The following is a 21,092-nucleotide window of genomic DNA, read 5'->3' as shown; positions in this document are numbered from 1 at the left end:
TGACATCACCGTTGCCATGACGACCATTATGACATCATCGTCGCCATGACTACCATTATGACATCATTGTCGCCATGACAACCATTATGACATCACCGTCGCCATGACGACCATTATGACATCATCATCGCCATGATGATCGTTATGACATTATCGTCGCCATGACGACCCTTATGACATCATCGTCCCCATGGCGATCATTATGACATCACCGTCGCCATGACAACCATTATGACATCACCGTCGCCATGACGACCATTATGACATCATCATTGCCATGATGACCGTTATGACAATATCGTTGCCATGACGACCCTTATGACATCATCGTCACCATGGCGACGATTATGACATCATCGCCATGACAACCAATATGATATCATAGTTGCCATGATGACCATTAAGTCTTCATCGTTGCCATGACAACCATTATGGCATCACCGTCGCCATGATGACCATCATGACATCACCGTTGAAATGACGACCATTATGACATCACCGTTGCCATGACGACCATTATGACATCATCGTCTTCATGACGACCATTATGACATCATTGTCGCCATGACAATCATTATGACATCACAATCGCCATGACGACCATTATGATATCATCGTCGCCATGGCGACCATTATGACAATATCGTCACCATGACGAACCTTATGACATCATCGTCGCCATGGCAACCGTTATGACATCATCATCGCCATGACAACCAATATGATATCATCGTCGCCATGGTGACCATTATGACATCATCGTCGCCATGACAACCATTATGACATCATCGTCGCCATGGTGACCATTATGACATCACCGTCTCCATGACGACCATTATGACATCATCATATCATCGTAGCCATTATGACCATTATTAAATCACAGTCGCCATGACAACCATTATGACATCTTCGTCGCCATGATGACCATTATGACATCATGACATCATCGTTGCCATGACGACCATTATGACATCACCATTGCCGTGACGACCATTATGACATCACCATCGCCATGATGACCATTATGACATCAACGTTGCCATGACGACCATTATAACATCATCGTTGCCATGACAACATAATCGTCGCCATGACAACCATTATGACGTCACAATCGCCATGACGACCATTATGACATCATCGTCACCATGGCGACCATTATGACATCATCGTCGCCATGACGACCATTATGACATCATCATCGACACGACAACCAATATGATATCATCGTCGCCATGATGACCATTATGTCATCATTGTCGCCATGGCAACCATTATGAGATCATCGTCGCCATGGCGACCATTATGACATCAACGTCGCCATGGCGACCATTATGACATCACCGTCGCCATGGCGACCATTATGACATCAAAGTCGCCATGACGACCATTATGACATCATCATCGCCATTACGACCATTATTAAATCACAGTCGCCATGACAACCATTATGACATCTTCGTCGCCATGACGACCATTATGACATCATGACATCACCGTTGCCATGACGACCATTATGACATCACCGTCGCCATGACGACCATTATGACATCACCGTCGCCATGACGACCATTATGACATCATCGTCGCCATGACGACCATTATGATATCATTATCGCCATGTCAACCATTATGACATCACCGTCGCCATGACGACCATTATGACATCATCATCGCCATGATGACCGTTATGACATTATCATCGCCATGACGACCCTTATGACATCATCGTCCCCATGGCGACCATTATGACATCACCGTCGACATGAGAACCATTATGACATCACCGTCACCATGACGACCATTATGACATCATCATCGCCATGATGACGGTTATGACAATATCGTTGCCATGACGACCCTTATGACATCATCGTCACCATGTCGACGATTATGACATCATCATCGCCATGACAACCAATATGATATCATCGTTGCCATGATGACCATTAAGTCTTCATCGTCGCCATGACAACCATTATGGCATCATCGTCGCCATGATGACCATTATGACATCATGACATCACCGTTGCCATGACGACCATTATGACATCACCGTTGCCATGACCACCATTATGACATCACCGTTGCCATGACGACCATTATGACATCATCGTCGTCATGACGACCATTATGGCATCATTGTCGCCATGACAACCATTATGACATCACAATCGCCATGACGACCATTATGACATCATCATCGCCATGGCGACCATTATGACATCATCATCGCCATGATGACAGTTATGACAATATCGTCACCATGACTACTATTATGACATCATCGTCGCCATGGCAACCATTATGACATCATCATCGCCATGACAACCAATATGATATCATCGTCGCCATGATGACCATTATGACATCATCGTCGCCATGACAACCATTATGACACCATCGTCGCCATGGTGACCATTATGACATCACCGTATCCATGACGACCATTATGACATCATCATAGCCATTATGACCATTATTAAATCACAGTCACCATGACAACCATTATGACATCTTCGTCGCCATGACGACCATTATGACATCATCGTTGCCATGACGACCATTATGACATCACCGTTGCCATGACGACCATTATGACATAACCATCGCCATGATGACCATTATGACATCAACGTTGCCATGACGACCATTATGACATCATCGTTGCCATGACGACCAATATGACATAATCGTCGCCATGACAACCATTATGACATCAACATCGCCATGACGACCATTATGACACCACCGTTGCCATGACGAACATTATGACATCATCGCCATGATGATCGTTATGACATTATCGTCGCTATGACGACCCTTATGACATCATCGTCGCCATGTCGACCATTATGACATCATCCTCACAATGACGACCATTATGACATCACCATCGCCATGGCGACCATTATGACATCATCGTTGCCATGACGACCATTTTGACATAATCGTCGCCATGACAACCATTATGACATCATTATCGCCATGACGACCATTATGACATCATCGTCGCCATGACGACCATTATGACATCATCATCGCCATGATGACCGTTATGACATTACCGTTGCCATGACGACCCTTATGACATCATCGTCGCCATGGCGACCATAATGACACCACCGTTGCCATGATGACCATTATGTTATCATCGTCTCCATGACAACCATTATGAAATCATTGTCGCCATGGCAACCATTATGACACCACCGTTGCCATGACGACCATTATGACATCATCGTAGCCATTACGACCATTATTAAATCACAGTCGCCATGACAACCATTATGACATCTTCATCGCCATGACGACCATTATGACATCATGACATCACCGTTGCCATGACGACCATTATGACATCATCGTCGCCATGACAACCATTATGACATCATCATCGCCATGATGACCAATATGTTATCATCGTCGCCATGACAACCATTATGACATCATTGTCGCCATGGCAACCATTTTGACACCACCGTTGCCATGATAACCATTATGACATCATCGTCGCCATGACTACCATTATGACATCATCATCGCCATGACGACCATTATGACATCATCATCGCCATGATGACCGATATGACATTATCGTCGCCATGACGACCCTTTTGACATCATCATCGCCATGGCAACCATTATGACATCATCATCGCCATGACAACCAATGTGATATCATCGCCGCCATGATGACCATTATGACATCATCGTCGACATGACAACCATTATGACATCATCGTCGCCATGGCGACCATTATGACATCACCGTCGCCATGACGACCATTATGACATCATCGTAGCCATTACGACCATTATTAAATCACAGTCGGTATGACAATCATTATGACATCTTCGTCGCCTTGACGACCATTATGACATCATGACATCAACGTTGCCATGATGACCATTATGACATCATCGTCGCCATGACAACCATTATGAAGTCACAATCGCCATGACGACCATTATGACATCATCGTCACCATGGCGACCATTATGACATCACCGTCGCCATGACGAACATTATGACATCATCATCGCCATGATGACCGTTATGACATTATCGTCGCCATGACGACCCTTATGACATCATCGTCCCCATGGCGACCATTATGACATCATCATCGCCATGATGACCGTTATGACAATATCGTTGCCATGACGACCCATATGACATCATAGTCACCATGGCGACGATTATGACATCATCATCGCCATGACATCCAATATGATATCATCGTTGCCATGATGACCATTAAGTCTTCATCGTCGCCATGACAACCATTATGGCATCATCGTCGCCATGATGACCATTATGACATCATGACATCACCGTTGCCATGACGACCATTATGACATCAACGTTGCCATGACGACCATTATGACATCGTCGTCGTCATGACGACTATTATGACATCACCGTTGCCATGACGGCCATTATGACATCACCGTCGCCATGACGAACATTATGACATCACCGTTGCCGTGACGACCATTATGACATCACCATCGCCATGATGACCATTATGACATCAACGTTGCCATGACGACCATTATAACATCATCGTTGCCATGACGACATAATCGTCGCCATGACAACCATTATGACGTCACAATCGCCATGACGACCATTATGACATCATCGTCACCATGGCGACCATTATGACATCATCGTCGCCATGACGACCATTATGACATCATCATCGACACGACAACCAATATGATATCATCGTCGCCATGATGACCATTATGTCATCATTGTCGCCATGGCAACCATTATGAGATCATCGTCGCCATGGCGACCATTATGACATCAACGTCGCCATGGCGACCATTATGACATCACCGTCGCCATGGCGACCATTATGACATCAACGTCGCCATGACGACCATTATGACATCATCATCGCCATTACGACCATTATTAAATCACAGTCGCCATGACAACCATTATGACATCTTCGTCGCCATGACGACCAATATGACATCATGACATCACCGTTGCCATGACGACCATTATGACATCACCGTCGCCATGACGACCATTATGACATCACCGTCGCCATGACGACCATTATGACATCATCATCGCCATGATGACCGTTATGACATTACCGTCGCCATGACGACCCTTATGCCTTCATCGTCGCCATGGCGTCCATTATGACACCACCGCTGCAATGATGACCATTATGACATCATCGTCGCCATGACGACCATTATGACATCATCATCGCCATGATGACCATTATGTTATCATCGTCGCCATGACAACCATTATGACATCATTGTCGCCATGGCAACCATTATGACACCACCGTTGCTTTGATGACCATTATGACATCATCGTCGCCATGACGACCATTATGACATCATCATCGCCATGACGACCATTATGACATCATCATCGCCATGATGACCGATATGACATTATCGTCGCCATGACGACCCTTTTGACATCATCATCGCCATGGCAACCATTATGACATCATCGTCGCCATGACAACCATTATGACATCACCGTCGCCATGATGACCATTATGACATCATGACATCACCGTTGCCATGACGACCATTATGACATCACCGTTGCCATGACGACCATTATGACATCACCGTTGCCATGACGACCATTATGACATCATTGTCGCCATGATGACCATTATGACATCATTGTCGCCATGACAACCATTATGACATCACAATCGCCATGACGACCATTATGACATCATCGTCGCCATGGCGACCATTATGACATCATCACCATGATGACCGTTATGACAATATCGTCACCATGACGACCCTTATGACATCATCGTCGCCATGGCAACCATTATGACATCATCATCGCCATGACAACCAATATGATATCATCGTCGCCATGATGACCATTATGACATCATCGTCGCCATGACAAACATTATGACATCATCGTCGCCATGGTGACCATATTGACATCTTCGTCGCCATGACGACCATTATGACATCATTACATCATCATTGCCATGACGACCATTATGACATCACTGTTGCCATGACGACCATTATGACATCACCATCGCCATGATGACCATTATCACATCAACGTTGCCATGACGACCATTATGACATCATCGTTGCCATGACGACCATTATGACATAATCGTCGCCATGACAACCATTATGACATCACCATCGCCATGACGACCATTATGACACTACCGTTGCCATGACGAACATTATGACATCATCGCCATGATGACCGTTATGACATTATCGTCGCCATGACGACCCTTATGACATCATCGTCGCCATGGCGACCATGATGACATCATCGTCACAATGACGACCATTATGACATCACCATCGCTATGACGACCGTTATGACATCATCGTTGACATGACGACCATTATGACATAATCGTCGCCATGACAACCATTATGACATCACCATCGCCATGACGACAATTATGACATCATCGTCACCATGACGACCATTATGACATCATCATCGCCATGATGACCGTTATGACATTACCGTCGCCATGACGACCCTTATGCCTTCATCGTCGCCATGGCGTCCATTATGACACCACCGCTGCAATGATGACCATTATGACATCATCGTCGCCATGACGACCATTATGACATCATCATCGCCATGACGACCATTATGACATCATCATCGCCATGATGACCGATATGACATTATCGTCGCCATGACGACCCTTTTGACATCATCATCGCCATGGCAACCATTATGACATCATCGTCGCCATGACAACCATTATGACATCATCGTCGCCATGGTGACCATTATGACATCACCGTCTCCATGACGACCATTATGACATCATCATAGCCATTATGACCATTATTAAATCACAGTCGCCATGACAACCATTATGACGTCTTCGTCGCCATGACGACCATTATGACATCATGACATCATCGTTGCCATGACGACCATTATGACATCACCGTTGCCATGACGACCATTATGACATCACCATCGCCATGATGACCATTATGACATCAACGTTGCCATGACGACCATTATGACATCATCGTTCCCATGACGACCATTATGACATAATCGTCGCCATGACAACCATTATGACATCACCATCGCCATGACGACCATTATTACACCACCGTTGCCCTGACGAACATTATGACATCATCGCCATGATGACCGTTATGACATTATCGTCGCCATGATGACCCTCATGACATCATCGTCGCCATGGCGACCATTATGACATCATCGTCACAATGACGACCATTATGACATCACCATCGCCATGACGACCATTATGACATCATCGTTGCCATGACGACCATTATGACATCATCGTTGCCATGACGACCATTATGACATAATCGTCGCCATGACAACCATTATGACATCATTATCGCCATGACGACCATTATGACATCATCGTCGCCATGACGACCATTATGACATCATCATCGCCATGATGACCGTTATGACATTACCGTCGCCATGACGACCCTTATGACACCACCGTTGCCATGATGACCATTATGACATCATCGTCGCCATGACAACCATTATGACATCATCATCGCCATGATGACCATTATGTTATCATCGTCGCCATGACAACCATTATGACATTATTGTCGCCATGGCAACCATTTTGACACCACCGTTGCCATGATGACCATTATGACATCATTGTCGCCATGACTACCATTATGACATCATCATCGCCATGACGACCATTATGACATCATCAACGCCATGATGACCGATATGACATCATCGTCGCCATGACGACCCTTTTGACATCATCATCGCCATGGCAACCATTATGACATCATCATCGCCATGACAACCAATGTGATATCATCGCCGCCATGATGACCATTATGACATCATCGTCGACATGACAACCATTATGACATCACCGTCGCCATGACGACCATTATGACATCATCGTAGCCATTACGACCATTATTAAATCACTGTCGGTATGACAATCATTATGACATCTTCGTCGCCATGACGACCATTATGACATCATGACATCAACGTTGCCATGATGACCATTATGACATCATCGTCGCCATGACAACCATTATGAAGTCACAATCGCCATGACGACCATTATGACATCATCGTCACCATGGCGACCATTATGACATCACCGTCGCCATGACGAACATTATGACATCATCATCGCCATGATGACCGTTATGACATTATCGTCGCCATGACGACCCTTATGACATCATCGTCCCCATGGCGACCATTATGACATCACCGTCGCCATGACAACCATTATGACATCACCGTCGCCATGACGACCATTATGACATAATCATCGCCATGATGACCGTTATGACAATATCGTTGCCATGACGACCCATATGACATCATAGTCACCATGGCGACGATTATGACATCATCATCGCCATGACATCCAATATGATATCATCGTTGCCATGATGACCATTAAGTCTTCATCGTCGCCATGACAACCATTATGGCATCATCATCGCCATGATGACCATTATGACATCATGACATCACCGTTGCCATGACGACCATTATGACATCACCGTTGCCATGACGACCATTATGACATCATCGTCGTCATGACGACCATTATGACATCACCGTTGCCATGACGGCCATTATGACATCACCGTCGCCATGACGAACATTATGACATCATCATCGCCATGACGAACATTATGACATCATCATCGCCATGACGACCATTATGACATCACCGTCGCCATGGCAACCATTATGACATCATCATCGCCATGACAACCAATGTGATATCATCGCCGCCATGACAACCATTATGACATCATCGTCGCCATGGCGACCATTATGACATCATCGTCGCCATGACAACCATTATGACGTCACAATCGCCATGACGACCATTATGACATCATTGTCACCATGGCGACCATTATGACATCATCGTCGCCATGACGACCATTATGACATCATCATCGACACGACAACCAACATGATATCATCGTCGCCATGATGACCATTATTTCATCATCGTCGCCATGACAACCATTATGAGATCATCGTCGCCATGGCGACCATTATGACATCAACGTCGCCATGGCGACCATTATGACATCAACGTCGCCATGACGACCATTATGACATCATCATCGCCATTACGACCATTATTAAATCACAGTCGCCATGACAACCATTATGACATCTTCGTCGCCATGACGACCATTATGACATCATGACATCACCGTTGCCATGACGACCATTATGACATCACCGTCGCCATGACGACCATTATGACATCACCGTTGCCATGACGACCCTTATGACATCATCGTCGCCATGACGACCATTATGACATCATTATCGCCATGACAACCATTATGACATCACCGTCGCCATGACGACCATTATGACATCATCATCGCCATGATGACCGTTATGACATTATCGTCGCCATGACGACCCTTATGACATCATCGTCCCCATGGCGACCATTATGACATCACCGTCGACATGAGAACCATTATGACATCACCGTCGCCATGACGACCATTATGACATCATCATTGCCATGATGACCGTTATGACAATATCGTTGCCATGACGACCCTTATGACATCATCGTCACCATGTCGACGATTATGACATCATCATCGCCATGACAACCAATATGATATCATCGTTGCCATGATGACCATTTTGTCTTCATCGTCGCCATGACAACCATTATGGCATCATCGTCGCCATGATGACCATTATGACATCATGACATCACCGTTGCCATGACGACCATTATGACATCACCGTTGCCATGACGACCATTATGACATCATCGTCGTCATGACGACCATTATGGCATCATTGTCGCCATGACAACCATTATGACATCACAATCGCCATGACGACCATTATGACATCATCGTCGCCATGGCGACCATTATGACATAATCATCGCCATGATGACCGTTATGACAATATCGTCACCATGACGACTATTATGACATCATCGTCGCCATGGCAACCATTATGACATCATCATCGCCATGACAACCAATATGATATCATCGTCGCCATGATGACCATTATGACATCATCGTCGCCATGGTGACCATTATGACATCACCGTCTCCATGACGACCATTATGACATCATCATAGCCATTATGACCATTATTAAATCACAGTCACCATGACAACCATTATGACATCTTCGTCGCCATGACGACCATTATGACATCATCGTTGCCATGACGACCATTATGACATCACCGTTGCCATGACGACCATTATGACATAACCATCGCTATGATGACCATTATGACATCAACGTTGCCATGACGACCATTATGACATCATCATTGCCATGACGACCAATATGACATAATCGTCGCCATGACAACCATTATGACATCAACATCGCCATGACGACCATTATGACACCACCGTTGCCATGACGACCATTATGACATCATCGCCATGATGATCGTTATGACATTATCGTCGCCATGACGATCCTTATGACATCATCGTCGCCATGTCGACAATTATGACATCATCCTCACAATGACGACCATTATGACATCACCATCGCCATGGCGACCATTATGACATCATCGTTGCCATGACGACCATTATGACATAATCGTCGCCATGACAACCATTATGACATCATTATCGCCATGACGATCATTATGACATCATCGTCGCCATGATGACCATTATGACATCATCATCGCCATGATGACAGTTATGACATTATCGTTGCCATGACGACCCTTATGACATCATCGTCGCCATGGCGACCATAATGACACCACCGTTGCCATGATGACCATTATGACATCATCGTCGCCATGACGACCATTATGACATCATCATCGCCATGATGACCATTATGTTATCATCGTCTCCATGACAACCATTATGAAATCATTGTCGCCATGGCAACCATTATGACACCACCGTTGCCATGACGACCATTATGACATCATCGTAGCCATTACGACCATTATTAAATCACAGTCGCCATGACAACCATTATGACATCTTCGTCGCCATGACGACCATTATGACATCATGACATCACCGTTGCCATGACGACCATTATGACATCATCGTCGCCATGACTACCATTATGACATCATTGTCGCCATGACAACCATTATGACATCACCGTCGCCATGACGACCATTATGACATCATCATCGCCATGATGATCGTTATGACATTATCGTCGCCATGACGACCCTTATGACATCATCGTCCCCATGGCGATCATTATGACATCACCGTCGCCATGACAACCATTATGACATCACCGTCGCCATGACGACCATTATGACATCATCATTGCCATGATGACCGTTATGACAATATCGTTGCCATGACGACCCTTATGACATCATCGTCACCATGGCGACGATTATGACATCATCATCGCCATGACAACCAATATGATATCATAGTTGCCATGATGACCATTAAGTTTTCATCGTCGCCATGACAACCATTATGGCATCACCGTCGCCATGATGACCATCATGACATCACCGTTGAAATGACGACCATTATGACATCACCGTTGCCATGACGACCATTATGACATCATTGTCGCCATGACAATCATTATGACATCACAATCGCCATGACGACCATTATGACATCATCGTCGCCATGGCGACCATTATGACAATATCGTCACCATGACGACCCTTATGACATCATCGTCGCCATGGCAACCATTATGACATCATCATCGCCATGACAACCAATATGATATCATCGTCGCCATGGTGACCATTATGACATCATCGTCGCCATGACAACCATTATGACATCATCGTCGCCATGGTGACCATTATGACATCACCGTCTCCATGACGACCATTATGACATCATCATATCATCGTAGCCATTATGACCATTATTAAATCACAGTCGCCATGACAACCATTATGACATCTTCGTCGCCATGATGACCATTATGACATCATGACATCATCGTTGCCATGACGACCATTATGACATCACCGTTGCCGTGACGACCATTATGACATCACCATCGCCATGATGACCATTATGACATCAACGTTGCCATGACGACCATTATAACATCATCGTTGCCATGACGACATAATCGTCGCCATGACAACCATTATGACGTCACAATCGCCATGACGACCATTATGACATCATCGTCACCATGGCGACCATTATGACATCATCGTCGCCATGACGACCATTATGACATCATCATCGACACGACAACCAATATGATATCATCGTCGCCATGATGACCATTATGTCATCATTGTCGCCATGGCAACCATTATGAGATCATCGTCGCCATGGCGACCATTATGACATCAACGTCGCCATGGCGACCATTATGACATCACCGTCGCCATGGCGACCATTATGACATCAACGTCGCCATGACGACCATTATGACATCATCATCGCCATTACGACCATTATTAAATCACAGTCGCCATGACAACCATTATGACATCTTCGTCGCCATGACGACCATTATGACATCATGACTTCACCGTTGCCATGACGACCATTATAACATCACCGTCGCCATGACGACCATTATGACATCACCGTCGCCATGACGATCCTTATGACATCATCGTCGCCATGACGACCATTATGATATCATTATCGCCATGTCAACCATTATGACATCACCGTCGCCATGACGACCATTATGACATCATCATCGCCATGATGACCGTTATGACATTATCATCGCCATGACGACCCTTATGACATCATCGTCCCCATGGCGACCATTATGACACCACCGTTGCCATGACGACCATTATGACATCATCGTAGCCATTACGACCATTATTAAATCACAGTCGCCATGACAACCATTATGACATCTTCGTCGCCATGACGACCATTATGACATCATGACATCACCGTTGCCATGACGACCATTATGACATCATCGTCGCCATGACTACCATTATGACATCATTGTCGCCATGACAACCATTATGACATCACCGTCGCCATGACGACCATTATGACATCATCATCGCCATGATGATCGTTATGACATTATCGTCGCCATGACGACCCTTATGACATCATCGTCCCCATGGCGATCATTATGACATCACCGTCGCCATGACAACCATTATGACATCACCGTCGCCATGACGACCATTATGACATCATCATTGCCATGATGACCGTTATGACAATATCGTTGCCATGACGACCCTTATGACATCATCGTCACCATGGCGACGATTATGACATCATCATCGCCATGACAACCAATATGATATCATAGTTGCCATGATGACCATTAAGTCTTCATCGTTGCCATGACAACCATTATGGCATCACCGTCGCCATGATGACCATCATGACATCACCGTTGAAATGACGACCATTATGACATCACCGTTGCCATGACGACCATTATGACATCATCGTCTTCATGACGACCATTATGACATCATTGTCGCCATGACAATCATTATGACATCACAATCGCCATGACGACCATTATGATATCATCGTCGCCATGGCGACCATTATGACAATATCGTCACCATGACGAACCTTATGACATCATCGTCGCCATGGCAACCGTTATGACATCATCATCGCCATGACAACCAATATGATATCATCGTCGCCATGGTGACCATTATGACATCATCGTCGCCATGACAACCATTATGACATCATCGTCGCCATGGTGACCATTATGACATCACCGTCTCCATGACGACCATTATGACATCATCATATCATCGTAGCCATTATGACCATTATTAAATCACAGTCGCCATGACAACCATTATGACATCTTCGTCGCCATGATGACCATTATGACATCATGACATCATCGTTGCCATGACGACCATTATGACATCACCATTGCCGTGACGACCATTATGACATCACCATCGCCATGATGACCATTATGACATCAACGTTGCCATGACGACCATTATAACATCATCGTTGCCATGACGACATAATCGTCGCCATGACAACCATTATGACGTCACAATCGCCATGACGACCATTATGACATCATCGTCACCATGGCGACCATTATGACATCATCGTCGCCATGACGACCATTATGACATCATCATCGACACGACAACCAATATGATATCATCGTCGCCATGATGACCATTATGTCATCATTGTCGCCATGGCAACCATTATGAGATCATCGTCGCCATGGCGACCATTATGACATCAACGTCGCCATGGCGACCATTATGACATCACCGTCGCCATGGCGACCATTATGACATCAAAGTCGCCATGACGACCATTATGACATCATCATCGCCATTACGACCATTATTAAATCACAGTCGCCATGACAACCATTATGACATCTTCGTCGCCATGACGACCATTATGACATCATGACATCACCGTTGCCATGACGACCATTATGACATCACCGTCGCCATGACGACCATTATGACATCACCGTCGCCATGACGACCATTATGACATCATCGTCGCCATGACGACCATTATGATATCATTATCGCCATGTCAACCATTATGACATCACCGTCGCCATGACGACCATTATGACATCATCATCGCCATGATGACCGTTATGACATTATCATCGCCATGACGACCCTTATGACATCATCGTCCCCATGGCGACCATTATGACATCACCGTCGACATGAGAACCATTATGACATCACCGTCACCATGACGACCATTATGACATCATCATCGCCATGATGACGGTTATGACAATATCGTTGCCATGACGACCCTTATGACATCATCGTCACCATGTCGACGATTATGACATCATCATCGCCATGACAACCAATATGATATCATCGTTGCCATGATGACCATTAAGTCTTCATCGTCGCCATGACAACCATTATGGCATCATCGTCGCCATGATGACCATTATGACATCATGACATCACCGTTGCCATGACGACCATTATGACATCACCGTTGCCATGACCACCATTATGACATCACCGTTGCCATGACGACCATTATGACATCATCGTCGTCATGACGACCATTATGGCATCATTGTCGCCATGACAACCATTATGACATCACAATCGCCATGACGACCATTATGACATCATCATCGCCATGGCGACCATTATGACATCATCATCGCCATGATGACAGTTATGACAATATCGTCACCATGACTACTATTATGACATCATCGTCGCCATGGCAACCATTATGACATCATCATCGCCATGACAACCAATATGATATCATCGTCGCCATGATGACCATTATGACATCATCGTCGCCATGACAACCATTATGACACCATCGTCGCCATGGTGACCATTATGACATCACCGTATCCATGACGACCATTATGACATCATCATAGCCATTATGACCATTATTAAATCACAGTCACCATGACAACCATTATGACATCTTCGTCGCCATGACGACCATTATGACATCATCGTTGCCATGACGACCATTATGACATCACCGTTGCCATGACGACCATTATGACATAACCATCGCCATGATGACCATTATGACATCAACGTTGCCATGACGACCATTATGACATCATCGTTGCCATGACGACCAATATGACATAATCGTCGCCATGACAACCATTATGACATCAACATCGCCATGACGACCATTATGACACCACCGTTGCCATGACGAACATTATGACATCATCGCCATGATGATCGTTATGACATTATCGTCGCTATGACGACCCTTATGACATCATCGTCGCCATGTCGACCATTATGACATCATCCTCACAATGACGACCATTATGACATCACCATCGCCATGGCGACCATTATGACATCATCGTTGCCATGACGACCATTTTGACATAATCGTCGCCATGACAACCATTATGACATCATTATCGCCATGACGACCATTATGACATCATCGTCGCCATGACGACCATTATGACATCATCATCGCCATGATGACCGTTATGACATTACCGTTGCCATGACGACCCTTATGACATCATCGTCGCCATGGCGACCATAATGACACCACCGTTGCCATGATGACCATTATGTTATCATCGTCTCCATGACAACCATTATGAAATCATTGTCGCCATGGCAACCATTATGACACCACCGTTGCCATGACGACCATTATGACATCATCGTAGCCATTACGACCATTATTAAATCACAGTCGCCATGACAACCATTATGACATCTTCATCGCCATGACGACCATTATGACATCATGACATCACCGTTGCCATGACGACCATTATGACATCATCGTCGCCATGACAACCATTATGACATCATCATCGCCATGATGACCAATATGTTATCATCGTCGCCATGACAACCATTATGACATCATTGTCGCCATGGCAACCATTTTGACACCACCGTTGCCATGATAACCATTATGACATCATCGTCGCCATGACTACCATTATGACATCATCATCGCCATGACGACCATTATGACATCATCATCGCCATGATGACCGATATGACATTATCGTCGCCATGACGACCCTTTTGACATCATCATCGCCATGGCAACCATTATGACATCATCATCGCCATGACAACCAATGTGATATCATCGCCGCCATGATGACCATTATGACATCATCGTCGACATGACAACCATTATGACATCATCATCGCCATGGCGACCATTATGACATCACCGTCGCCATGACGACCATTATGACATCATCGTAGCCATTACGACCATTATTAAATCACAGTCGGTATGACAATCATTATGACATCTTCGTCGCCTTGACGACCATTATGACATCATGACATCAACGTTGCCATGATGACCATTATGACATCATCGTCGCCATGACAACCATTATGAAGTCACAATCGCCATGACGACCATTATGACATCATCGTCACCATGGCGACCATTATGACATCACCGTCGCCATGACGAACATTATGACATCATCATCGCCATGATGACCGTTATGACATTATCGTCGCCATGACGACCCTTATGACATCATCGTCCCCATGGCGACCATTATGACATCATCATCGCCATGATGACCGTTATGACAATATCGTTGCCATGACGACCCATATGACATCATAGTCACCATGGCGACGATTATGACATCATCATCGCCATGACATCCAATATGATATCATCGTTGCCATGATGACCATTAAGTCTTCATCGTCGCCATGACAACCATTATGGCATCATCGTCGCCATGATGACCATTATGACATCATGACATCACCGTTGCCATGACGACCATTATGACATCAACGTTGCCATGACGACCATTATGACATCGTCGTCGTCATGACGACCATTATGACATCACCGTTGCCATGACGGCCATTATGACATCACCGTCGCCATGACGAACATTATGACATCACCGTTGCCGTGACGACCATTATGACATCACCATCGCCATGATGACCATTATGACATCAACGTTGCCATGACGACCATTATAACATCATCGTTGCCATGACGACATAATCGTCGCCATGACAACCATTATGACGTCACAATCGCCATGACGACCATTATGACATCATCGTCACCATGGCGACCATTATGACATCATCGTCGCCATGACGACCATTATGACATCATCATCGACACGACAACCAATATGATATCATCGTCGCCATGATGACCATTATGTCATCATTGTCGCCATGGCAACCATTATGAGATCATCGTCGCCATGGCGACCATTATGACATCAACGTCGCCATGGCGACCATTATGACATCACCGTCGCCATGGCGACCATTATGACATCAACGTCGCCATGACGACCATTATGACATCATCATCGCCATTACGACCATTATTAAATCACAGTCGCCATGACAACCATTATGACATCTTCGTCGCCATGACGACCAATATGACATCATGACATCACCGTTGCCATGACGACCATTATGACATCACCGTCGCCATGACGACCATTATGACATCACCGTCGCCATGACGACCCTTATGACATCATCGTCGCCATGACGACCATTATGATATCATTATCGCCATGTCAACCATTATGACATCACCGTCGCCATGACGAACATTATGACATCATCATCGCCATGACGACCATTATGACATCACCGTCGCCATGGCAACCATTATGACATCATCATCGCCATGACAACCAATGTGATATCATCGCCGCCATGATGACCATTATGAAATCATCGTCGACATGACAACCATTATGACATCATCGTCGCCATGGCGACCATTATGACATCATCGTCGCCATGACGACCATTATGACATCATCGTCGCCATGACGACCATTATGACATCATCATTGCCATGATGACCGTTATGACATTACCGTTGCCATGACGACCCTTATGACATCATCGTCGCCATGGCGACCATAATGACACCACCGTTGCCATGATGACCATTATGACATCATCGTCGCCATGACGACCATTATGACATCATCATCGCCATGATGACCATTATGTTATCATCGTCTTCATGACAACCATTATGAAATCATTGTCGCCATGGCAACCATTATGACACCACCGTTGCCATGACGACCATTATGACATCATCGTAGCCATTACGACCATTATTAAATCACAGTCGCCATGACAACCATTATGACATCTTCGTCGCCATGACGACCATTATGACATCATGACATTACCATTGCCATGACGACCATTATGACATCATCGTCACCATGACTACCATTATGACATCATTGTCGCCATGACAACCATTATGACATCACCGTCTCCATGACGACCATTATGACATCATCATCGCCATGATGATCGTTATGACATTATCGTCGCCATGACGACCCTTATGACATCATCGTAGCCATTACGACCATTATTAAATCACAGTCAGTATGACAATCATTATGACATCTTCGTCGCCATGACGACCATTATGACAACATGACATCAACGTTGCCATGATGACCATTATGACATCATCGTCGCCATGACAACCATTATGAAGTCACAATCGCCATGACGACCATTATGACATCATCGTCACCATGGCGACCATTATGACATCACCGTCGCCATGACGAACATTATGACATCATCATCGCCATGATGACCGTTATGACATTATCGTCGCCATGACGACCCTTATGACATCATCGTCCCCATGGCGACCATTATGACATCATCATCGCCATGATGACCGTTATGACAATATCGTTGCCATGACGACCCATATGACATCATAGTCACCATGGCGACGATTATGACATCATCATCGCCATGACATCCAATATGATATCATCGTTGCCATGATGACCATTAAGTCTTCATCGTCGCCATGACAACCATTATGGCATCATCGTCGCCATGATGACCATTATGACATCATGACATCACCGTTGCCATGACGACCATTATGACATCAACGTTGCCATGACGACCATTATGACATCGTCGTCGTCATGACGACCATTATGACATCACCGTTGCCATGACGGCCATTATGACATCACCGTCGCCATGACGAACATTATGACATCATCATCGCCATGACGAACATTATGACATCATCATCGCCATGACGACCATTATGACATCACCGTCGCCATGGCAACCATTATGACATCATCATCGCCATGACAACCAATGTGATATCATCGCCGCCATGATGACCATTATGAAATCATCGTCGACATGACAACCATTATGACATCATCGTCGCCATGGCGACCATTATGACATCATCGTCGCCATGACGACCATTATGACATCATCGTCGCCATGACGACCATTATGACATCATCATCGCCATGATGACCGTTATGACATTACCGTTGCCATGACGACCCTTATGACATCATCGTCGCCATGGCGACCATAATGACACCACCGTTGCCATGATGACCATTATGACATCATCGTCGCCATGATGACCATTATGACATCATCATCGCCATGATGACCATTATGTTATCATCGTCTTCATGACAACCATTATGAAATCATTGTCGCCATGGCAACCATTATGACACCACCGTTGCCATGACGACCATTATGACATCATCATAGCCATTACGACCATTATTAAATCACAGTCGCCATGACAACCATTATGACATCTTCGTCGCCATGACGACCATTATGACATCATGACATCACCATTGCCATGACGACCATTATGACATCATCGTCACCATGACTACCATTATGACATCATAGTCGACATGACAACCATTATGACATCACCGTCTCCATGACGACCATTATGACATCATCATCGCCATGATGATCGTTATGACATTATCGTCGCCATGACGACCCTTATGACATCATCGTCCCCATGGCGATCATTATGACATCACCGTCGCCATGACAACCATTATGACATCACCGTCGCCATGACGACCATTATGACATCATCATTGCATGATGACCGTTATGACAATATCGTTGCCATGACGACCCTTATGACATCATCGTCACCATGGCGACGATTATGACATCATCATCGCCATGACAACCAATATGATATCATAGTTGCCATGATGACCATTAAGTCTTCATCGTCGCCATGACAACCATTATGGCATCACCGTCGCCATGATGACCATCATGACATCACCGTTGAAATGACGACCATTATGACATCACCGTTGCCATGACGACCATTATGACATCATCGTCATCATGACGACCATTGTGACATCATTGTCGCCATGACAATCATTATGACATCACAATCGCCATGACGACCATTATGACATCATCGTCGCCATGGCGACCATTATGACAATATTGTCACCATGACGACCCTTATGACATCATCGTCGCCATGGCAACCATTATGACATCATCATCGCCATGACAACCAATATGATATCATCGTTGCCATGATGACCATTAAGTCTTTATCGTCGCCATGACAACCATTATGGCATCATCGTCGCCATGATGACCATTATGACATCATGACATCACCGTTGCCATGACGACCATTATGACATCACCGTTGCCATGACGACCATTATGACATCACCGTTGCCATGACGACCATTATGACATCATCGTCGT

This window comes from Phyllobates terribilis, unplaced genomic scaffold (assembly GCF_046119375.1).
Source record: "Phyllobates terribilis strain yellow unplaced genomic scaffold, ASM4611937v1 Scaffold_2__4_contigs__length_985480577, whole genome shotgun sequence".
Taxonomy (NCBI): Eukaryota; Metazoa; Chordata; class Amphibia; order Anura; family Dendrobatidae; genus Phyllobates; species Phyllobates terribilis.
This window is presented reverse-complemented; position numbering follows the sequence as displayed.